Source organism: Stomoxys calcitrans, chromosome 2 (assembly GCF_963082655.1).
Source record: "Stomoxys calcitrans chromosome 2, idStoCalc2.1, whole genome shotgun sequence".
NCBI classification, from domain to species: domain Eukaryota; kingdom Metazoa; phylum Arthropoda; class Insecta; order Diptera; family Muscidae; genus Stomoxys; species Stomoxys calcitrans.
The window spans coordinates 224,631,703-224,657,965 of NC_081553.1; the positions used below are offsets into that span (position 1 = coordinate 224,631,703).

Below are 26,263 nucleotides of genomic sequence, written 5' to 3' on the forward strand. Positions count from 1 at the left end.
ATTTTCGAAAATGATTCATTGCGTGTTTTGGAAAAGAAGATTTAGTGTGGTTGCGAAAAATATTTTTGGTTGAACGGCTTTGAAATGTTGAAATTATTAAATGTTTAATTCGCAAGCGATAGAGAAACAAGTAAAAATAGGTTTGTTCGCGTACATTTCCGGTCAAAAATTTCCAAGAGAGTAAGAACAACCTTTAGTCTCTTTTGATATTTATTTGAATTTAACATCAGGGCGCCCCGCCAGCCCAGTTGATAGTGTGCTTGGATTATCAGTGCAGGGTTCGTGGGTTCGACTCCCGCCAGAAGCCTTGGTCTGTCGCTACTATAGTCTGTAAAGGACTGCCACTCTTACCTAACCCTAACCTAACATCGGGTTTTCATGAAACAGCTTTTCGATGCTGCAAATTTCTGCTGGGAAAAAAAACCTACAGTAGAAATTTGCAAGCTCTCAAATACCAAACTTTAAAAATTTAGCTGGCTCTCACGCACTCTCCCTCTCTCTTCTGCTGGCAAATAAGGTACGCGAACAACTTCAACTAACAATTCTTGCAAATGTGCACAAATTTTTTTTGTTGGTTATTTCGGGAAAAAATGTGTGCGGGGTTGGGGGGAGTCCCGATAGCCCTCCGCTGGCAACATTCCTGATATCAATATACTATCCAAAAATATCCAAATTTAGTAAAAATCCAGTGAAAAAATAAGACCATAGCGGATACTAACTGGTGAGTTCACTTAATTTTATAAAATTTGTTATGCTCATGTCACATTTTTATAATAAAACCAGAAAGGAAGAACAAAAGTTGGGCGGTGCCGACTGTATAACACTCTACACCTACCCTATAAGTACAATGTGGAAGCTATATCCAATTCTGAACCAATTTTGATGGACCTCGGCGGATGTTTCCAGATGGGTTGTTAAACAATCCCTATTAAAATTCAAGCAAATATGTTCAACCTGTAATAACTACGGTTGACAAATGACAACATTATTGCAAATTACCCAAATTTTGACGAACATATATATGGGAGCTATACCTAAATCTGAACCGATTCGGAGCAAACTTGTCAAACTGTGCCTCTAGAAGTGAAAATCGGGCGAAATACATATATGACAGCTATATCTAAATCTGAACCGATTTCTATGAAATTTACCAGCAACGTCAAGAGTCGTAATAAAATCCTTCCAGCCAAATTTCGAGAAAGTCGTCGAGGAAAGTGTTGTGCAAAATTTTGGCAAGATTGCTCAAAAAATGCGTTTGCAGTGACTCTTGGAATGAAAATCGGGCGAAATAGATATATGACAGCTACATCTAAATCTGAACCGATTTGTATGAAATTCACCAGTAATGTCAAGAGTAGTAAGAAAATATCTTCTGCCAAATTTCGAGAGAATCGGGTAACAAATGAGCATTTTATTGCAATTTTTCTCAAAATCGGACGAAAATATATATGACAGCAATGTCTAAATCTGAACCGATTTGGAGCAATCTTCCCAGATATTGTGGTAGTTGTCGAGGAAAGTGTTGTGCAAAATTTTGGCAGGTTTGGTCAAAAAATGCGCTTGCTGCGACTCTTGGATTGAAAATCGGGCAATATACATATATGACAGCTATATCTAAATCTGAACCGATTTCTATGAAATTCACCAGTAATATCAAGCGTAGTAAGAAAATGCCTTCTGCCAAATTTCGAGAAAATTGGTTTACAAATGAGCACTTTATTGTAATAATTTTCTAAATCGGGCGAACATATATATGGGAGCTATGTCTAAATTTGAACCGATTTGGAGCAAACTTCCCAGATATTGTGGTAATCGTCGAGGAAAGTGTTGTGCAAAATTTTGGCAAGATTGGTCAAAAAATGCGCTTTCTGTGACTCTAGAGGTGAAAATCGGGCGAAATACATATATAATAGCTATATCGAAATCTGAACCGATTTCTATGAAATTCACCAGCAACCTCAAGAGTCGTAATAAAATGCCTTCTACCAAATTTCGAGAGAATCGGTTAACAAATGAGCATTTTATTGCAATTTTTCTCAAAATCGGACGAACATATATATGACAGCTATGTCTAAATCTGAACCGATTTGGAGCAAACTTCCCAGATATTGTGGTAATCGTCGAGGAAAGTGTTGTGCAAAATTTTGGCAAGATTGGTCAAAAAATGCGCTTGCTGTGACTCTAGAGGTGAAAATCGGGCGAAATACATATATGAAAGCTATATCTAAATCTGAACCGATTTCTATGAAATTCACCAGTAACCTCAAGAGTCGTAATAAAATGCCTTCTACCAAATTTCGAGAGAATCGGTTAACAAATGAGCATTTTATTGCAATTTTTCTCAAAATCGGACGAACATATATATGACAGCTATGTCTAAATCTGAACCGATTTGGAGCAAACTTCCCAGATATTGTGGTAATCGTCGAGGAAAGTGTTGTGCAAAATTTTGGCAAGATTGGTCAAAAAATGCGCTTGCTGTGACTCTAGAGGTGAAAATCGGGCGAAATACATATATGAAAGCTATATCTAAATCTGAACCGATTTCTATGAAATTCACCAGTAACGTCAAGAGTCGTAATAAAATCCTTCCTGCCAAATTTCGAGGAAATCGGTTAACAAATGAGCATTTTATTGCAATTTTTCTCAAAATCGGACGAACATATATATGGGAGCTATATTTACATCTGAACCGATTTATAGCAAACTTCTCAGATATTGTGGTAGTCGTCGAGGAAAGTGTTGCGCAAAATTTTGGCAAGATTGGTCAAAAAATGCGCTTGCTGTGACTCTAGAAGTTAAAATCGGCCGGTATATATATATGAGAGCTATATGTAAATCTGAACCGATTTCGATGAAATCCACCAATAATGTCAAGAGTCGTAAAAAAACGGTGCCAAGTACGGTTTAACTCGGTCTATAAACCGATCTCCAGTTTTGACTTCTTTCGCCCCTGGAAGCCACAATTTTTGTCCAATTAGGTTGACACTTTGCATGCGATGTTTTGTTACGACATCCAACAACTGTGCCAAATACGGCCAAAATCGGTCTATAACCTGATATAGCTCCCATATAAACCGTTCTCCCGATTTGACTTTTTGAGCCCCTGGAAGCCGCAATTTTTGTTCGATTTAGCTAAAATTTTGGTAGTAGTGTTTTGTTATGACTTCCAACAATTGTGCCAAGTACGGTCCAAATCGGTCCATAACCTGATATGGCTCCCATATAAACCGATCTCCCAATTTGACGTCTTGAGCCCCTGTAAGCCGCAATTTTTGTCCGATTTAGCTGAAATTTTGCATGTAGTGTTCTGTTATGACTTTCAACAACTGTGCGTTGTACGGTCCAAATCGGTCTATAACCTGATATAGCTCCCATATAAACACATCGCCCGATTTGACTTCTTGAGCCCCTGGAAACCGTAGTTTTTATCCGATTTAACTGATATAGCTCCCATATAACCTAATATAGCTCCCATATAAACATCGCCCGATTATGCTTTACTACTACATTACACAACTCTCTATGCAAAATTTTTGCGAAATCGGACAATGAATGTAGCTTTAATGGGCCTGAGACCTGAAATCGACAGACGGTCGGCATGAGGGCTATATCAAGATATAGTCCGATATAGCCCATCTTCGAACTTTACCTGCCTATGGACAAAAAAAAAATCATCTGTGCCAAGTATCAGTTCAATATACTTATTTTTAGACTATTTTTAGATACATTTTTACGACGATTACAATACTTTATAGTATAGGTCAGAAATGGATACTTCGATGTATTGCATACGGAATGACAAAATGAATATACCCCGTTCCTTGGGTGGTGGGTATAAAAAAATACATAATTGCCAATGTTAACACAATTTCAACGAATATGTGAAGGGTGATGTTTTAAGAGCTATAAAAAAGTTTTTCAAAGAAAAAACACTTCAAATTCAGAAAAATGCATGAAATCCTTATTTGAAACGAAACCATATATTTTGATTAAAGATTATTTCATGTAAATGTTTACCATGACTGCGCCTCAAATGGTCCATTCGCTTAGTCCAATTTTGGCATACTCTTCAACATTTCAGCCGGTATCTCACGAATAAATGCTTCAATGTTGTCTTCCAATGCCTCATTTGAAGCGGGCTTGTCTTTATAGACATGAGTTTTAACATAACCCCACAAAAAATAGTCGAAAGGCGTTAAATCGCACGATCTAGGCAGGCAGTTGACCGCTCCCGAACGTGAAATGAAATGTTAGCCCTACTCGCCTCTCAAAAGTCCATTGTTACGCGTACTGTGTGCCATGTGGCACCGTCTGGTTGAAACCACATGTCATGCCAGCCAAGCTCTTGAGTTTTGATCAAAAAAAAAAGTTGGATATCATCTCACGATAAGGCCCACCATTCACAGTTACTTTACGATTTGCATCATCTTTGAAGAAGTACGGTCCAATGATGCCACCAGCCCATAAACCACACCAAACTGTGACTTTGTCTGGATGCATTGGTAGCTCTTGCAATGCTTCTGTCTGATATTCACTACAAAATCGACAGTTCTGCTTATTTGCGTACCCATGGAGCCAAAACTGAGCTTCGTCGCTCAATGGCGCGATGAACTTTCTAAACAGAGCACGCATTTTGATAATAAAATTCAATAATTTCCAAGAGTTGTTCGTTTGTAAGACGACTCATGGTTAAATTATAAACCAAACTGAAGATGTTTATCAGAGAAACAAAACACGAAACATGCGTGAGCTGTTTAAACCAGTGTTGTAAATTAGATAATATCTAAAAAAATCACCCTTTATTTTCGCTAAAAGCTTAAATGTTTGTTAAATCATTCTATGACCCATATTCATAAATTATTGGTTAAAAATAAGACATCACTTGTTTCAAAATATTGAATTAGTTTTCATTGCCAATACAATTTTCAGAATTTTGAAGCTGACCCAAAAGACAGACAGAGAGTTTGATAAATGATCATAATTTGAAATATTAATAAAGTCACGAGATGTTTGTTTTCGGATTCAAGGCAGTGCTCTTTTGTTCAAAACGATTAACTGGATGTTGGAAGAACACGCGTGTTGATATGGTTTTTATTTTTCGCTTTGTTCGTTTGCAAACCAAATAAAAAATCTATTTTATCAACTTTTGTTGCTTTTTTTGTTTATTTTCTTTTATGCAGGGGGATTCACCGAAAATTATTCCAAACAGTTAGAAAGTGGGCATGCTCACCACAGATGGGGTCTTTGTTTGAAAGTGTTGGATGATTTTTATACCCACCACCTGGGGATGGGGAGTATACTAATCTAGTCATTCCGTTTGTAACATCTTGAAATATCGACTCTTGATCGCCTTGACATCCTTAGTCGATCTTGCCATGTCCGTCCATCCATCTGTTGAAACGAATTTAGAAATCTGCTTGAAATTTGGCTAACATTCTTCTACGGGAAGTCTAGACGTCCCTTTGACAGAAGGAGTTCACTATGTCGGCCTTCTTGGATATTGAGGCGCCCTTCAGTAACGTGGGGGCCACCACAGCGCAGAGGTTAGCATGTCCGCCTATGACGCTAAACGTCTGGGTTGGAATCCTGGCGAGACCACCAGAAAAAATTTTCAGCGGTGGTTTTCCCCTCCTAATGCTGGCAACATTTGTGAGGTCAAACTTGAATCGGACTGCACTCATTGATATGTGAGAAGTTTGCCTCTGTTCCTTAGTGTAATGTTCATGGACAAAATTTATTTTGCTTCAATAACGTGGAGATAGCATGGATAGGTGTCGCACTGGACCGCATGGGAATTCACATCATTAATGGATTAGTGGCAGGATAATTAATGCGAACCTGGGAGATCAGATCAGTGTGATCAGAAGGCGGGCGATAAGAGGAAGGCACAGACGGAGTATGGGTGGGTGGCGCTCCTCTTTTTTCTCTGCGGATATGGCTCGAAGATAATCGTTTATACGGACGACGTGTTGCTGGTCCATGGCAGTTTTCTGTCGACGATTAGCGAGATCTTGGAAAGTCACTGAGAAGATTATCACGATGGGCTACCAGAAATGGGTTGAAGACCAACCCAAGGAAGACGGTGCTGATGCTCTTCACTCGCAGATACAGGATGCCGGTGCTAAGACGTCCGTCCTTGTGCGGAATCAACCTGCAGCTGTCAAAGGAGGCGAAGTACTTTGGCATAGTTCTCGATTCGAAGCTGTCCTGGAAGAGGAATACCCAGGAATGGGTCCGTAAGGCACTGTGCGCTTTTAGGATGTTCGGTAGGAAGTGGGGGGCAACCCAAAGATTATTTATTGGAGATATACGGCTTTTGTGAGGCCAGTACTGAGCTGTGAATCCCTGGCATAGTGGAGGCCCATGGAAAAGAAGACTCGTAGAAGGGAATTCGAGATGGTCAAGAGACTGGCTTGCTTCAGAATAACAGGGGCACTGAGATTCGCATCATAGGTAGGTCTGGAAGCTATGCTGGATATCCAGCTCTTTGGAGCCTATACACGACACTGTGCCTCGGTGCTTAGGCTGTGAGAGCTTGGCATGCTGAAGGGAACAGGTGGCGGCCACTGTGCCATTTTGAATGTTATGGATGCGGACTGAGGAGGATCTCCAAGTACCTGGCACCGGTACCTACTGAGATAAGGGCATTCAGGATTCGTTTTCCCGGGAGGATGTTGTATTTGAGAAGGATGAGACCTCGATTTTCACTGTTGGCTGCAAGTTGGAGTCAGGTACTGAATAGGGGGTCCAACCCGACGCAAACAATATCGGTTTTTCTCTGAGTTTACCGAGTGTTGGGTTTTTCGGATAGAGGTCTGTGTCATAACAGTTGGCGCAAGGGAAATTTTGGTAAAGGATTGATCGCCCTCAATGGATGGATAGAGAGCAGATGCTGCCTTTGAGGAGGATGAGTCCTCGATCTTCACTGTTGGCTCCAAGATGGAGTCAGGAACTAGATAGGGGGTCCACTCCGATGAACTCAATATCGGTATGCCTCTAAGTCTGCCGGACGAGTGTAGGGTCTTTCGTGTAGAGCTCTGTGTCATTACAGCAGCCGCAAGGGAAAGATTTATGTGGACAGTATAGCGATGCTCGCAGGCCATTGTAGTGTAGATGTAAGCATGTCCGCCTGTGACACTGAACGCCTGGCTTTGAATCATGGCGAGAACATCAGTAAAAAAGATACAGCTAAGATTATCCCCTCCTAATGCTGGCTACATTTGTGAGGTACATTGCCATGTTATATCTTCTCCCCAAAGAGGTGTCGCACTGCGGTACGCCGTTCGGACTTTGATATAAAAAGGAGGCCCCTAATCATTGAGTTGTAAGAAGTTTGTCGTTTTTCCTAAATGGAATGGTCATAGGCAAGGCCTTGGGTTCGAAGATGGTGAGGTCGAGTCGTGTGGCTGATTATTAGGAGTCCCTGGATAGGCCCCGAGCCTACGATGTGGCGTTGACATTGGTTTCCGCACATGAAGACATTCCAGGAAATGAGGGAGTGGATGAATGCGCCAGGAGGGATTTGTCTGCGCCGGGCGAACCCGTCACCGCTCTGTTCAACGTGTCATTTGTCGAACTACTAAACGCAGCAAAAGAGTTGGCCAGAACGGCGCAGTTGGCAAGATGGGACTCGGCGGATGGTTGCCAGACTGCTAGGGTGCTCTGACATGTCATCGACCGGAAGAGGACAAAGGGATTACGGGCGTTCGTTAGGAGGTCGATGAGTACCTTACCAGGTACTGTGGTAGTGGGCACTGTGCCTAAGACCGCATGGCGGCGCTCATGAGAATACCACACAATGACTTCTGCAGGAGTTGTCTTGATGGGGATGAGGAGGATTCTATCGGGCCCTATCTGCAGACATTCAGTGTAGGCACTTATTCTTCGATCTGGAATCTCAGGTCTCCTGAGATTTGTTGACTGCGAAGGCACCTAGGTGCTTGCGTTAGACAATGGAATTTCGTCTCCCGCTTTAGTTCTCTATTCCTGCTGTTTATCTTATTCGTGTATAACCTCTGGGTATGATCCGAGGACTCACATCTTTTTTCTCTTGTACTTCTTTCTAGGATATCACAATGGACCAAACTTGCCTCAGAGTGAATTCAGCTATGGTATGCAACCCATTCAACATACTTCTCACGGAAACAGGTTGTTGTTGTTGTAGCCACCTTTTCGTCAAGCTCCCGTAAATGAGCAAGCTCATTCCGATCCAAAGGACCCATTGCCGCGGGAAAACGTTGACCATTGGTTAAGTAAAGGCGCCAATAACTCGCCTTGCCATAGGCACTCAGTGCATATGCAAGAGCGGGGTCGTCCGGTCTCACTCACTGAGACTCTCCGCTCGATCCCGCTGATTTTCTGCGACTAACATTGCAGCTACTCCGATTGGAGCATTCCACTATCCGCAACCTGTGGTAGCTCGCAGCTAAGCTTCTCGTGACAGCGATGAAAACCACACAGATCAGACCTCAAAGTTTTAGTCCTCAAGCCCTTTGGTTTTCCATTCCTCCTGTTTCTTTTATTCATGTATAACCTCTGGATATGGTCTGAAATACTGCATATCCTTTCCTTTACTTGTTTTAACTCTCCGCCAACTATTTCGTTCATTAAGTGCATAGTGTGGTCTCACAATTAATTACTTTGACTCCTCTTAATGTTTACTTCAGTGTTTTAATAAGTGCGTTGCCAAAGTTGTATTTAACCGTTGTCAACATATTAATCCGCAAACGTCATTGTAAATAGCCGCAGCTTAAGCTACTTCATGCTAAAGAACACCAAGTAGGGCCACACCCATCACACCATCACACACAGTCACCTCTCCCACCTATAGCTGAGTATTCTGTTCAGCTTTTTAAGAGGAATGCAGTCAAACTCCTTATAAAAAAAAGTCGGCGAATCGTTGGCTAATAATAAGTAAAAAGTAACACCAATTTGCTGTTTCTGCTATTTCTTCTCCTATTGCAAATTAATTCCTCATTTTCATGGATTTTATTTTCGGAAAATTATTTTCATACATATTCTGCACATCTCTGGAAAAATATCTTTCGATTCATGGCAATTTCATTAAAATCCATCTCCAGGCGTTTGGCCGTAATATGTACCACAAACTCGCCTTTAAACATCCCACCTACCGCATGCATGTGACCTCTAGTTATGAAATTGTTTGTCTTGTTGTACAGGCTCTCAAAACTTATACAAACAACAACAATAAAATTGCAAATGCCTTGCGCGTCAAGGCCGAGCCTTAAGGAATTGGCTGACCTACACGCCTAGTAGGGCCACGCACATCACACCACCACACACTCTCACCTAAATAGTGATAGTCTTTCTCTCACACCATTTGTTGCTCTTACTCTCACCACTAATACACCCACCTATGGCTTTGCTTTCACACCCATAACGAATGCTGTAGAGAAAAAACCAACAACAATTTGCTGTGTTTATGCTTCTTCTGTTAAATTTGGAAATTAATTCCTCATTTTCATGGCTTTTCTTTAAGGAAAATTAATTTTCATATATATTCGTCGCTTTTATGGAAAAATATCTTTCGATTTATGTGGATTTCATTAAAATCCATTCGGCCGGTTGTAGCGAAATCCATAGTGGTAGTGGGTACCCAAGATTCGGCCTGACCGAACTTTGCAAGTTTTGACTTATTTACAATTATTTTAGATGGCTTCGATAGAGAGTTGGTGTGTGTGTGTGTTGTTCAATCATTTTATCATGTTTGCTGAAAGGTGGCCATTATTTTTTGAAAAGGACTGCCATTATGTCATTATCATTATATTGTTAACCTATGGCTTGAGGATATCTATGATTATGGTATATTAAGTGCAGAGTAAATTTGGCACCTCAAATGTTGAAGCCGCAAAAACTAATAATTTTGCTTTCGGAAAACTAAAAAACCACAACTTGGTATCTGATGTTGTAATAAATTCTATATAAAAATTCCTAATGACTTAATTCCACACCGTGTGCTGGAGGTTGTAAAAGGCGAAGGAGGGCAAATTTGTAAGCATTGAACAATGAGCTCATAATCATCAACCAGTCAAGATAATCTAATAACGTTTTTTTTTTTCATATGTCATTATAAATTTTTTTGTTTGCATTCAAGGCACTTCGACTTTTGACTTTATGGCGTCATTTTATGGGTTCTAATTATTTCCCTCCCCATGAAAACGAGTGATTCAATTGAAATGTGTTTTGTCGGCAAAGACATATGAGTTGTTATGTAATTATTTTATTTTTTTCTTAACAAAATTTTATGGGATGACCAAGTCTTTGATGTTTTCTCATGAGAAAACATGTCCGTCCTTCGTAGCAAGTAAAAAGTATAAGGGTGAGAAGGATGGTTAGATGGACTATTAGCGCTAGATCGATTTAAAATATCATGGAGATCAATAATACTATGTATAGCTAAAAGGGTCTGAAAAAGATTGATTAGTGACAATTGATTAATGACAATGGCATTTCATATTCCAAACACTTCTATGGTGTGTCTACTTCCGTTGCTGCAGAGACTAAAGAATTATTGTTGTTTCGATTAGTTTTGACATTTTGTTTTGACATATGTTTGTGATTTATTGCCGTTTCCAATTTTTCTCGGCTAAAAGTTATTTTGGTACAGCATTTATTTAAAAAAAAAAACATAAAAACATCGGCTGCTAACCGAAAATAAAATAGGTTCATTTGACATGTTTCCTTTATAGAACTGTCAAATGAACCTATTTTAAGGTTTCATAAAGTTTTGTGAATAAGGCCGTAAGCAATTTTGTTTTCGTCTTGCTTTGCATGTCAATACGCCACAACAGATCTTAAGCCACACAATAGACTATTAGCAAAAAATTGTTATTTGTTTCACGTGTTGTGGTTTTTATTCCAAGAGAAATTAAAAATAAAAACTTTCCAGCGCTGGAAGCTAATTAAAAGTGAAATAAATTAAAAATTTCAAAAATGACCATTTATTTCAAATAACAGAAGAAATACACATGTAGAAGGTATAGCACAGTGGGAGATTAAAAAAAAAAACAAAAACAAGTAAAAGTGTGCTAAGTTCGAGCGGGCCGAATCTTATATACCCTCCATCATGGATCGCAATTTCAGCCACAACGGATGAAAATTGTGCCCTCTAGAGGCTTAAGAAGACAAGATTCCAGATCGGTTTATATGGCAGCTATACTAAGCTATGAACTGATTTAAACCATACATGGCACAGTTGTTGAAAGTCATAACAAAACACTTCATTTACAATTTCAGCCAAATCGTATGAGAATTGCGCCCTCTAGAGGCTAAAGAAGACAAGATCCCAGATTGGTTCATATGGCAGCTATACCAGGCTATGAACCGATTTAAACCATACTTGGCACAGTTGTTGAAAATCATAATAAAACACTTCATGCTAAATGTCAGCCAAATCGTATGAGAATTGCGCCCTCTAGAGGCTAAAGAAGACAAGATCCCAGATCGGTTCATATGGCAGCTATACCAGGCTATGAACCGATTTGAACCATGCTTAGCACAGTTGTTGAAGGTCACATGCACAATTTCAGCCAAATCGTATGAGAATTGCGTCCTCTAGTGGCTCAAGACGTCAAGATCCAACATCGGTTTATATGGCAGCTATATCAGGTTGTAAACCGATTTGAACCATGCTTAGCACAGTCATTGGAAGTCATAACAAAACCCTTCATGCACAATTTCAGCCAAATTGTATGAGAATTGCGCCCTCTAGTGGATTAAGAAGTCAAGATCCCAGATCGATTTATATGGCAGCTATATCAGGTTATGAACCGATTTCAACCATACTTGGCACAGTTGTTGGAAGTCATAACAAAACCCTTCATGCACAATTTCAGCCAAATCGTATGAGAATTGCGCCCTCTAGAGGCTCAAAAAGTCAAGATCCAAGATCGGTTTATATGGCAGCTATATCAGGTTATGAACCGATTTGAACCATACTCAACACAGTTGTTGGGAGTCATAACAAAACACTTCACGAACAATTTCAGCCAAATCGTATGAGAATTGCGCCCTCTAGAGGCTCAAAAAGTCAAGATCCAAGATCGGTTTATATGTCGGCTATATGTGTATATATGGCAATTTAGTGCAACTATAGACCGATCTAGATCATATTCGGCACGGATTTTGCGGTTCCAAACACAGCTCTCTGTGGTAAGTTTCAGCGATATCGGGTAACCAATTCTTTTTTTATGAACCTAAGATCGGAAGATCTAATCGGAAGATCGGTCTAAGACCTAAATCGGAAGATTGGTCTATCTGAGGGCTATATCAAGTTATAGAGCGATCTCCGCCATATTCAGCACAGATGTCGAGGGCCTCAACGCAAATCATTGTGATAAATTTTAACGAAATCAGTCGACAAGTGCGCTCGACATTGGATGACAATGAGCACCACACAGGTTGGAACTCTGAGCTCCGAAGCTCAGCTGGGAGCTACCGGGTATTTCCACAGGTGGTGGATAATGAAATGCTTCGTATACGGAGGAGCTGCAATTGCCATCGCGGTCTATCAGCGATATCGGGTGGAGAGTCCCAATGAGAGGCCAGGCGGCACCGGCTCTTCCTTAAACTCTGATTACCTATGATACTCGATATGACAAGGCGAGTTATTGGAGCCTTTAAATAGCGAAAGGTCATAACGTTCCCGCGGCAATCGGTCCTATGGGCCGGAACGAGCTTGCTCACCTGTTGAGATTGACTAGGATCGCTACCTCTACATACAAATGTGGCTACAACAAAAACAAATTCACTTTTAATACCCACCACCATAGGATGGGGGTATACTAATCTAGTCATTCCGTTTGTAACACCTCGAAATATTCGTTTAAGACCCCATCTTCTTCTTATATATAAAATTCAATTTGTGTTTGTTTGTTCCGTATAGACTCAAAAAAGGCTGAACCGATTACCTTGAAATTTTCACAGATGATGTGGGTTGGTCTGGATAAAAATATAGGCCATATAATTATTTGATATCGGGAGGGGGCGGACCCTCCCCTTTATCCCAAAAGAACTGCCGAAAAATAAAAGTGGACCGATCGGGGCAATATGAGATTCAAATGAAAGGTATTCAAGAGTAGAGTAAAAATTTCATAATAAAAGTTGGATCCTAGTACCTGGGGGGCCGCAGGCCCAGCCCCAAAACCCCTTAAAATAGGTTTATTTGACTATCATGACAATATGGGACTCAAATGAAAGGTATTCGGGAGTAGATTACGAATATAGTCAGGAAGTAGGAATAGGCTTTATAATTTATTCATAACGGAGGGGGGGCGAACCCTCCACCGTTACCCAAAGGACGTTACCGTTAAGGACAGTATGGGTATCTAATGAAAATTATGCGGGAGTAGATAACGAATCTAGCATACAAATTCATGTCGAAGTATAGGGGGTCAAATCTCCCCCACAAAAATACCCAAAATGGGCACATTAGGCAATCACGGATATATGGGACTCGGTTTGTTTGTTCCGTATAGACTGAAAAACGGCAGAACTGATTTTCTCGAAATGTTCGCATATTGTGTAGGTTGGTCTGGAAGGAAACAGAGGCTATATATAATTTTTCGGTATCGAAAGGGGAACGGACCCTCCAAAAACTCAAAAAAAAAAAAAAAATAATAAGGATACCAGAAAACGAGGGGGGCGGACCCTCCTCCTTACCCCAAAAGTACTACCCAAAAATAAAAGTGGACCGATCGAGACAATATGAGATTCAAATGAAAGGTATTTAAGAGTAGAGTACGAATTTCATAATAAAATTCGGGTCCAAGTACCAAGTACTGAAGTCCTCAACTCTGTACTCATTTTGTTGGTTAGTTCTTTTCGCATTTTTACACCTCATAAACAATTTATGGTTTGGCTCAGCAAAGTTTCGCATACATTGTTGTTTCTCCATTCTGCAACGAAGAGTTGTTGACTCCCAATATCAGCGAAACTTTGCTTGTTGTTCAAATCTTACTACTCTACTTCAGTCTTTGGGTTTTTGGGTTTCCTTTTAATTTCCAAGCAAATATTCGGTGTTTTTGCTACGTCACTTCACATATTTTTTTTTTCTTGATTTTTTTTCCCTTTTTTTTTGTGGGTTGAGAACAGTCTAAAATTAGGTATGCAATTATGATTAATGTGCAAAGCCTTATGTTCGAAATGGGTTTGTCTGTAGCAGACAGCCGTGAGTAGGAGGAGGTTGGGTTTTTTTGTTTTGATTTTGTATTGCCAAATTGGGAGTTGAGCGCATAATATTGCCTCTTTTTTTGGGGGGGAGGGGGAAGTTGAGAACTAATTGCTTCAAAAGTGTTTCTCTGGCTGACCATGATAACATTTTGTGTTGAAAAAATGTTTGTGATTTTTTTCTCTTGCTTCTTTTTTTTGTTTTGCGTTATAAAGCAGAAGGTTAATGTACAGTGCAATTGGAGTTTTGAAGATGCCTCATGATTGCGAGAAAAAAACTAGTGAGGGAATAAAGGAGTTTAACTGCCTGTTTCACTAACTTTTTATAACCACCACCATGGGATGGGGGTATACTAATCTAGTCATTCCGTTTGTAACATCTCGAAATATTAATCTAAAAATGCAAATTTTGCCCATGAACATTCCACTAAGGAACAGGGGCAAACTTCTCACCTATCAATGGGTGCAGTCTGATTCAAATTTAAGCTCAATGATAAGGGGCCTCCTTTTTATAACCGAGTCCAAACGGCGTGCCGCAGTGCGACACGTCTTTGGAGAGAAGTTTTACATGGCATAGCACCTCACAAATGTTGCCAGCATTAGGAGGGGAAAAGCACCGCTGAAAAATTTTTCTGATGGTCTCGCCAGGATTCGAACCCAGGCGTTCAGCGTCATAGGCAGACATGCTAACCTCTGCGTTACGGTGGCCCCCCGAAATATTGTTCTGCGACCGCATAAATTGATCGTCTCGACATTCTGGTACGATCTCACCATGTCCGTCCGTCCGTCTGTCGAAATCCAGATAGAGGTCGAACGCGTAAAGCTACACGCTTGAAATTTTGCATAGACACTTTATATTGATGTAGGTCGTTGGGGATTGCAAATGGGCCATATCGGTTAAGATTTTGATATAGCTCCCATAAGAACCGATCTCCCGATTTGACTTCTTGAGTCCCTGGAAGCCTCAATATTTGTCCGATTTGCCTGAAATTTTGTACAAGGTGTTCTCTAATGCCCTCCAACATCTGTGTTAAGTACGGTCTGAATCGCTCTATAACCTGATATAGCTCCCATATAAACCGATCTCTCGATTTGGCTTTCTGATCCCCTGGAAGTCGCATTTTTTTCGTCCGATTTGGCTGAAATTTTGCACATGGTGTTCTGTTAAGACTTCAAACACCTGTGCCAAGTATGGTCCAAATCGGTCAAGAACCTGATATAGCTCCCATATAAACCGATCTCCCGATTTGACTTCTTGAGCAACTGAAAGCCACAATTTTCATCCTATTTAGCCTAAATATTGCACATGGTTTTCCCTAATGACTTCCAACAACTGCGCCAAGTACGGTTAAAATCGGTCTATAACCTGATATAGCTTCCATATAAACCGATCTCCCGATTTGACTTCTTGAGTCCCTGGAAGCCTCAATTTTTGTCCGATTTGGCCGAACTTTGGATATCCACCACCTAGGGTATATAGTTAAACCACCTTACGTCATAATCCGGTGAAAAATGTATACCTTATGCCCCCATGGCAGTTATACCGACAAATGGTTCGATTTGGACCAAATTCGACACGGACATTGAGTGGTCTAGTAGGTACAAGTCATTTTTATTTTGTAGAACAAAATATTGGCCTTTTGGATAGCCATATCCAAATAAAGACCGATCTGAACCATATACGACACGAATGTGTCAAATTTCACCGAAATCGGATTAATGTGCCTTTTATGGGGCCAAAACTTAAATCGAGAGATCGATCTTTATGGCAGCTATATCCACATCTGGACCGGTTTGGGCCAAATTGCAGAAAGTTGTCGAAGAGCCATCTTACTGTCCCAAATTTCGGCGGAATCGCACAATAAAAGCATCTTTTATGGACCCAACGCCTTAAATCGAGAGATCGGTCTATATGGCAACTATATTCAAATCTGAACCGATCTGTGCCATATTAAAGACGAATGTTGAAGGGCCTAACATTACTCACTGTCCCAAATTTCGGCGCAATCGGACAATAAAATCACCCTTTATGGGCCCAAAACGTTAAATCGAGAGATCGGTCTATATGGCAGCTATGTCCAAATCTGTGCCAAATCGGAGCCAAATTGAAAATGAACGTGAATAGAATAGTCCGATATAGCCCATATTCAAACTTAACCTGCTTATGCAAAAAAAAAAGAATCTGTGCAAAGTGTCAGCTCAATATCTCTATTTTTAAAGACTGTAGCGTGATTTCAACAGACTGACGGGCAGACGGACGGACATGGCTAGATCGTCTTGGATTTTTACGCTGATCAAGAATATATATGCTTTATAGGGTCGGAAATGGATAGTTCGATGTGTTACAAATGGAATGACAAAATGAATATAGCGCCATCTTTCGGCGGTGGATATAAGAAAGTGAAACAGGCAGTAAGTTAATTACATAGCGTAACGCTCTTTCGTTATTTGGAAGAATAAAACAGCTGGTAAAATGAAAAAGATTTTCCCCTTACCGCCAACCAAACAAATGCATGTACCATTTCATGGCGCACCAGCCGAACTCAGCACGTTTTTGCTTATTTTTTCTAATCTCTTTCCATATCTTCTCTTTTACCATCTCTAATGTGATCTCTTTTAGTTTAGTCTCTTTTCATCTTAACTCTTCTCTTGTTTGTTATTTGACATTATCTCTCTCTTACTCTCATCATGTTGAAAACTCTTCTATGGACTTTAACTCTCTCTCTTCTAAAGGGTGATTTTTTTGAGGTTAGGATTTTCATGCATTAGTATTTGACAGATCACGTGGGATTTCAGACATGGTGTCAAAGAGAAAGATGCTCAGTATGCTTTGACATTTCATCATGAATAGACTTACTAACGAGCAACGCTTGCAAATCATTTTCAGTGAATCATTTTCAGTGAAATCATTTTCAGTGAATCGACAAATTTTGTTCAGCGATGAGGCTCATTTCTGGTTGAATGGCTACGTAAATAAGCAAAATTGCCGCATTTGGAGTGAAGAGCAACCAGAAGCCGTTCAAGAACTGCCCATGCATCCCGAAAAATGCACTGTTTGGTGTGGTTTGTACGCTGGTGGAATCATTGGACCGTATTTTTTCAAAGATGCTGTTGGACGCAACGTTACGGTGAATGAACACATTTCGAACCGAACACTGATTTTGGTAATAAAATTCAATGATTTGCAAGCGTTGCTCGTTAGTAAGTCTATTCATGATGAAATGTCAAAGCATACTGAGCATCTTTCTCTTTGACACCATGTCTGAAATCCCACGTGATCTGTCAAATACTAATGCATGAAAATCCTAACCTCAAAAAAATCACCCTTTATAATTTCTTTAAAATAACAACATTTGCCGCCATCTATAGATGTTATGTGATAACCCTTTAACTCTCAATTATGCTGTGGAAAAATACAAACGTTATTTTTAAAGAACTAATAAATGGAAACAGCAAAAAAAGCAAAGGCAAAAACAACAAAAAAGCAAAGGAATTAATAAAGCACGTGCCACAAGTGTTATTTTTGTCTCCACACAAAACTATTAACGGCAAGTTCATTAAAAAAGACTTGGCTGACTTAAAAAGATACAAAACAAAAAACAAGCAAAAACATAATAATAACTATATGTCTAACACATAGCAGGCATTGTTGTTGTTGTTGCTGCTTTTTGGGGATTTTGCTTATATTGGCGTTAGCAACAATAACAACAACAAAATAATGCAAATAAATTGCTAGAGGTTCGTTCTTTGGGTTGATGGATACCATGGTGGTGGTGGTGGTGGAGATGGCGCTGACGCTGGTATTTCATTAACTTAAAATAACAAACAAATAAATTACTGAAATAAACGGTTAATTTTTAATATAAATACCATTAATTTATAGCCCTCGTCTCTCAAGAATGAAGCTGAAACTATAGGACCAAGACAGCGCAACATCAGAGATCGGATGGGACAGACTGCCGAAAAACAAATGTCAAAACCCAGAACGAAAATAGATAACCGGTTCAAACCAGATCTTTAATGACATGATTGGCCATTTATTGTCGAGGCAATAACAACAACAACAAAATTCAAAGTATTCTACAACAAACATATGACATCCAAAAATAACAACACAGCACCAATACCGCAATAACAGCGGTCAAACAATTCGATTTGCTTTCGCTTAAATTCGTTTTTTTTTTTGGTATTTTTTTATACTAGCGGTGATAAATTGGAACCAATCACAAGTGACAAAGATCCAGTAACTAATTGCGCACAGTGGTTTTTCCACTTTGCAAAGGAGGCAGCAAATGGGAAACAAGTAAAAACGTGCCAAGTTTGGCCGGGTCGAATCGATAAACCCACCAGCATGGATACTGCGTGAAATCAGTAGAGTAGAGCCGAACAAGGATAATCAAGAGAACGGTTTATATGGGAGCTACGTTAGGATAAAGAATAATTTGGAATGTACTTGGCACAGTTGTTGGTCAGTCATAATAGAACACCACGTTCAAAATTTTTGCCAAATCGAACAAAAATTTTGGTTTCCAGGGGATCCTCACGTGAGTCGGCTTATATGGGGGCTATATCAGGTTATTGACCGATTTGGACCGTACTTAGCACAGTTTTTGGAAGTCATAACAGAACACTATGTTCAGCCAAATTGGACAAAAATTACGGCATCCACGGGCTAAAGATGCTAAATCTGGAGGTCGGTTTATATGGGAGCTATATCAGGTTATGGACCGATTTGGGACCGTACTAGGTACAGTTGTTGGAAGTCATAACAGAACACTACATGCACAATTTTAGCCCAATCGGACAAAAATAGCGGCTCCCAGGGGCTCAAGAAGTCAAATCGAGAGATCGGTTTATATGGGAGCTATATCAGGTTATCGACCGATGTGGACTGTACTTCGCACAGTTGTTGGAAGCCATAATAAAACACTACTTGCACAATTTCAGTCAAATCGGACAAAAATTGAGGCTTCCCGGGGCTCAGGAAGTCGGATCGGGAGGTCGGTTTATATGGGAGCTATATCAGATTTTAGACCGTACTTGGCACAGTTGTTGGAAGTCATAACAGAACACTACATACACAATTTCAGCCAAATCGGACAAAACTTGCGGCTCCCAGGGGCTCAAGAAATCAAATCGGGAGATCGGTTTTTATGGGACCTATAACTGGTTATAGACCGATTTAGGCCGTACTTGGTACAGTTGTTGGAAGTCATAACAGAATACTATGTGCAAAATTTCAGCCAAATAGGACAAAAATTGCGGCCTCCAGGGTCTAAAGATGCTAAATCTGGAGGTCGGTTAAATGGGAGCTATATTTATAGACCTATTTCGACCGTAATGTTATAGACCGATTTGGACCGTAATGAGCCCTTTTGTTGGAAGTCAGAATAAAACACTATGTGAACCATTTCAGCCAAATCGGACAAACATTGCGGCTTCCAGGGGCTCGAAAAGTCAAATCGGGAGATCGGGTTATATGGGAGATATATCAGGTTATTGACCGATTTAAACCGTACTTAACACAGTTGCTGAAAATTAGAACAGAACACTATTTGAAGAATTTCATCTAAATCGGACAAAAAATGTGGCCTCAGGGGGCTAAAGATGCAAAATCTGGAGGTCGGTTTACATGGCAGCTATATCAGGTTGTAGACCGATTTAGACCGTACTTGGCACAGTTGTTGGAAGTCATAACAGAATACCATATGAAAATTTTTAGGTAAATCGGACAAAAATTGCGGTTTCCAGGGGCTGCAGAAGGCAAAAAGACAGATTGGTTTAAATGGAAGCTCTATCCAAATCTGAACCGATATGGCCCATTTGCAATCCCCAACGACCTTTATCCATATTGAGTATCTGTGCAAAATCTGTGCAAAATGCAAAAAGCTGCTAGCTTTTCGCTTTCGAGCGCTATCGTGATTTCGACAGAAGGACGGCCTGGCTAGATCGACTTAGAATGTCGAGACAACCAAGAATATATAAACTTTATAAACTTTATAGATTAGTATACCCCCCATCTAATGGTGGTGGGTATAAAAAGAAACAACACCCTTATTGTTATCATGCAAGATCATGACCTCTTAGCATATTCTGTCTGCTAATAATCAGACTAGCAATACAAAACAGCCCCTCTATTTATCTCACTTACCTATTAGGGAGAGACCAAGAGAATGCTAAGAGATAACACCAGTCAGAGAGAGAGAGAGAGAGAGAGAGCAATTACACTTAGACATCTCAGTAATGCTAGGTAGATAACAAGGTTTGTTAATGTTTCATATGACAGTGGGTGTTGCGCATAGCTCTTAATGCCGGCGTTTTACATGGAGGTGAACTTATTGCTTAACATTTATCAAAGGGGAATAAGAATTGGAATTTCTGCTATAATGATCCCACTAGTCGGAGGGAGAGAGATTACACATAGATATCTCAGTTATGGTAGATAACCAGGTGTGGTAATGTTTCATGTGACAGGGGGTGTTTTGCATATCTCTTCATGTCAGTGTTGTTTTACATGGAGGTGAACTCATTGCTTAACATTTATCAAAGGTGAGTAAGCATTTCTGCTATTATGATCCCACTAGTCAGAGGAAGAGAGATTACACATAGAGATCTCAGTCATGGTAGATAACCAGGTGTGGTAATGTTTCATATGGCAGTGGGTGTTGCGCATATCTCTTAATGCCGGTATTTTACATGGGTATGAACTTATTGCTTAACATTTATCAAAGGGGAATACGAATTGGCGTTTCTCTTATTATTATCCCACGTAACAAAACATTGAAATCAATGATAGACTATTTATATGTCCACATGATTACGAGGGGAGGTGTAATCTTTTTTGGTTTTGTGCTAAGAGTTTATATCAACAACTCGTCAATTGCGGTATGGTATTTCAACAAAAGGGTTTTGATAGGTGGTTGGGGCGTTACAGTGTAAACCCTTGTAACAATTTAAAATTACAATTAGCTTGACGAATGTTTTGCTACCCACCACTATAGCATGGGAGTGTATACTAATGTGTAGCCATTCGGTTTGTAACACCGCGAAATATTGATCTGCGATCCCATAAAGTACATGTATTTATGATCACCTCGATATTTTGAGTCGATCCAGTTATGACCGTTCGTATGTGCAAAATTTTAGCCAAATCGGATGTTAAATGCGTCTCGAGAGGCTCAAGATGTCAAGTCGAAGTAACATTTTATATTGGAGCTATATCCAAATCTGAACCTATAAATCCCATTTTCAATTCCCAACAAACTACATTAATAAGAAGTATATGAGCGAGATTTCAAGAGAACATCTTAATAAAATCGACCGTGATTTCGACAGACTGGGAGGAAATTAAAAAACCAGCAAAAAATATGCCATGTGAGAACGGGTAGTGATATTTCTTTGAAATTTGAAACGGTTAGAGCTGAGATTGTTAGAGCTAAATTTCAAGGCACTAGGTGGTCCGGGCGCCTCTTGACAGGCCCCTAAAGTTGGTCACCTCGGCATTACGAAAAATTGTTTGGCCTGCCATATCTTCATTTGTGGTCCGATTTTCCAAATTCTTTTTTTGCTGAATAGTGGTTGAGGTGTACAATAACTACACAGTCCGTCTGTCGAAATAATAATAATGGTCGCACGCGTAAAGCTAGCCGCTTGACATTTTGCAAAGATAATTCATATTGATGTAGGTCGTTGGGGATTGCAAATGGGTCATATCGGTTAGATTTAGATATTGCTCCCATATTAATCGATCTCCCGATTTGATTTCTTGACCCCTTGCAAGCCGCAATTGTTGTCCAATTTAGCTGATAGTGTTTGCACGTAGTGTTCTGTTGTGACAACCAACACCTGTGCCAAGTACGGTCCAAATCGGTCTATTAACTGATATAGCTCCCATATAAACCGATCTCCCGATTTAACTTCTTGAGCACTTACAAGCCACAATTTTTGTCCGATTTTGCTAAAATTTTGCACATAATGTTCTGTTATGACTTCCGACAACTGTGCCAAGTACGGCCATAATCGGTCTACAACCTGATATAGCTCCCATATGAACCGATCTTCCAATTTGACTTCTTGAGCCCTTACAACCCAATTTGGCTGAAATTTGGCATGCAGTGTTCCGTTATGACTTCCAACAACTGTGCCAAATACGGTCCAAATCAGTCTATAACCTGATATAGCTCTTATGTAAACCGGTCTCTCGATCATCCTTGCTCGGTTCCTAGAAACTTAAATTTTTGCTGGTTTGACAGAAGTTGGGTATGTAGAATAAAATTATGTCTTTCAACTAAATTAATTCAAGTTAAAGTTGATCTACATTGAAATGCTTGTTGCTTTTACTATGCAAAGCCTTTGTTGTGCAAGTCTAAGTCTAAACTTAGCAGTCATGCGTCATTTGTTTGTTTATGTGGTGAAAATGCACATTCAACTGATAAGTAAGAAGAGCAAGAGTATGGTAACAGATAACAGTTACATTAGTGGGAGATAGAGGGCTTGTTTTTTCTATGCAAAGTTAGATAAATGAGAGGTAGAATGTGCTAAGAGATTATAGCCATGGTAGTTGACAATGCGTGGTGGTTTTTAATGTGTAGGTGGTTGTTGTGTTTATTTCACATTGCTGGTGGTTTACAAGAGGGCCAGTTTTATGTTCAACATTTATATTGTGGGGAGCGGGAATTTGCATTACGATATGCCCATATGTAGTTGTTAATTTAAGATTATGGCAAGAGATAGCGGTGAGTTAAGCAAGAGATAGATCTCCTGCTTTGTAAGGCTTTTTACACGTTTATGGTAGATCCAAAGTTGTTATAGCGTATTATATTTACTCTGAAAATGCTAATTAACAGTCAAAACGAGTGTGTTTCTTAAACAAGTACATGTGCGAGAATTTGAGCCTAGGAATGGCCATTCGAACAAAATTTCCACCTCAGAGTCTGAACCCATCAAAGAGTCAAAAGTCAGTGTCAAGTTTTTTAAAATATACATTTCATATGAAAATACAGTAAGGAACGGCAAAAGTCGGGCGGTTCCGGCTGTATAATTGATTACTCTACCTAAATCAACATGAAGCTTCGGCAAACAATTTCAAGCTAATATCTTTATTCATTCGAGCGCCATCATGATTTCAACGGACGGAAGGTAGATCGACTTAGAATGTCAAGTCGATTTTTAATTGAATTGTTAATTTTTTAGTGGAGTCATGAATTAAGGCCCATTTCCCTCTAGGACGTATAGTTTAGGAGATACAGCCATTGTAAGTTTTCCATGTGAAATTTAGATTTTTAATGGATTTTTGTAATTAAGAATTAAGGCCCATTTTCCTCTAGGACGCATAGTTAAGGAGATATAGCCATTTTAAGTTTTTCAAGGGAAAATTTAGGTTTTGAATGGATTTTCGATTAATATTTTTTGATGGAGTCACGAATTAAGGCCCATTTCTCCCGATCAAGAATTTTGCAGATCAATATTTTGAAGCGCTACGAACGGAATGACTAGATTAGCATTCTCCCCATCCTATGATCTCCCCATCCGTGATCAGCTATCCTGTTGCCATATCCGTCCATTTGTCCATCGAAAGTGCTCTAACTGTCAAAGAAGTAAAGCTTGCCGCTCTGGAAGAGAAAATTGTGGTCCGATTTGGCAGAAATCGTGCACCCAGGGTGCTGTTACGACTTTCAACGACCGTGACAAGTATGGTGCAAATCGATGTATAAGCTGAACCAAATCGATGTGTAACCCTATAAAAATATCTCAGGATTTAATTATCACTTGATGTGCCATACATTACAACATTACCAAATTGGTCTATATAAACCAATCTACCGAAATTGTTATCCAATTCGACAGAAATTTCGCACGTGGTGTTCTGTTCTCACTTCCCCACATCCATGGTGAGTATAGTTCAAATCTGCCTGTAACCTGATATAGCTGACATCGAAACCGATTTCCAAGTTTGACATCTTGAGCCCCTGGAAGCCGAAATTGTTATACGAATTGGCTGAAACTTCGCATGTAGTGTTCTGTTACGACTTGCAAAGTACGTGGGAAGAATGATGCAAATTGGTGTATAAACTGATATAGCTCCCATATAAACCGATCTCCCGATTTGATATATTTAGCTCCTGGCAGCCGCAATTGTTAACCGATATGGCTGAAATTTTGCATGTAGTGTTCTATTACGCCTCCCAACAATCGTGACAAGTATGGTCTAAATCGATGTTTAACCTGATACAGCTCCTATATAAACCAATCTCATGATTACACACCTAAAGGTTCTGAGAGCAGCAATTGTTTCCCTATTTTGCTGAATCTTCTATAACTTAATCTTATAACTTTCAACAATCGCATCAGGTTTGTTCAAAATCCGTCCATAACCTGATGGAGCTGCCATATAAACCTATTTCCCGATTTGACATCTTGAGCCCCTGGAAGCCACAACTGTTATACGATTTGATTGAAATTTTGCACGTAGTGTTCTGTTATAACTTCCAACAATCGTGACAAATCGATGAATGACCTGAATAGCCATGTATCGTGTTATACTACGCATTTTTCTACTTTGTCTTAATGTACGCTCTGAGGGACTTTGTCTCTATTTATAATACCACATGTTTCTAATATCCCATTTCATCATTCTACATATTCTAGTTTTCAAAATATATTCTAATCAAAAGTTTCGTTAATCAAGCAGTTTGCAGTTTTTGTTTATCGCTATTAATAGAACATTTGACATTTTCGCCTTTTGAACATTTGTGAATAAAATGTTTTCAAAAATAACAAAAAAAAAAAAAAAAATATTTAAAATTCTAAAATTAATATTTGCCATTTGGTTAGAAATGTCTTATCTGCTCGAACAACATTTTACTCAACACATGCTCAGCAACTCGGCAACGGTTTGTTTTGCATTTAAGATCTGTTCTAAAGACAGTGTTTTCTAACCCACCATCATCAACGCCATCCATTAGGTATTGAATAATCAAGTTTATAGTCCCACTTCATCACTGCTTGAGGTTTATGAGAGCCTTACTCGTAGAACATTGTGTTAAAAATGGCAAGTTTTGTTCTTATCTTTTTTATGACTCTCTCAACACTTAATTTATTAACTACTCGAAGAATACTCTTCTCATTACAAAAGGTCTCCAACAACAATAACTATAGGGCCTAGGCCTAATGATGTAATGTACTCTTTTACTCTCACCTTATCTATACACCTCTGTGTTTGCATTAAATGGCTGTGTATTCTCTTGATTGCAGTTATTTACATACACATACACACACCATAGCTATGGCATAACTCAGTTAACTTAAAGCTCTCGCTTGGCCTGTCATTGCAGTGTATAACAAGCAAACAACAACAAACATATGGTTTAATACATATTGCTTTGATTCCGTTTAAATTTTCAAATCACTGTCCATTTTGCTGTCTTGTCTTGGGTTTTTAAATTTTATATGCTCTTGTTCTAACTGCCATTTTTTGAAAATCAATACACACACACACACACACACATTCACAAGACATTCATTGGCATTTGCGTTAAAAATAGCTTGGAATAAAAACAAAATTCTGATGTCTCAAATTAAAACACATTTATAATAGAAACAACAATAAAAACCTGACTTTAGCGAGTCCGATTAAATGCGAAATAACAAAAAATATAATAAGCAACAAAAACAAGAACAACGGGGAATGTTGGCAAGCCAATGAAGAGCCATCCAAATTCAAATAATCATCATTTCAAACTGTTGACCTTCACCTTAAAAGCAACAACAAAGAATTAATAAAAATAAAAAAAGACTAATGATGAGCACCAAAAAAAAAAACGAACTTTCCAATTGGAGTGAAACTAAAATCGATCATCACTAATAATGGGTGTAACACGGGAGTGAATCCCAATGAAGTTTTGTGGGCAAATGCCGAATAGATGTTAAAAGATATGGAAAATACTTAATGATCTCTGGCGTTGGAGGTATCGGAGGTGGTTTCTACACCCTCCACCATAGGAAGGGGGTATATGAATCTAGTCATTCCGTTTGGAACAACTTGAAATTTTGTTGATTTAGGCCACTGGCGATT

The 26,263-nt window shown here is 39.4% G+C and overlaps 1 protein-coding gene across 3 annotated transcripts in view; it reads right to left on the reverse strand.

Moving 5' to 3' along the window:
- LOC106081887 (atrial natriuretic peptide receptor 1) overlaps positions 1 to 26,263 on the reverse strand; it is a 256,721-nt gene that overhangs the window by 83,440 nt on the left and 147,018 nt on the right. The window lies entirely within an intron of this gene.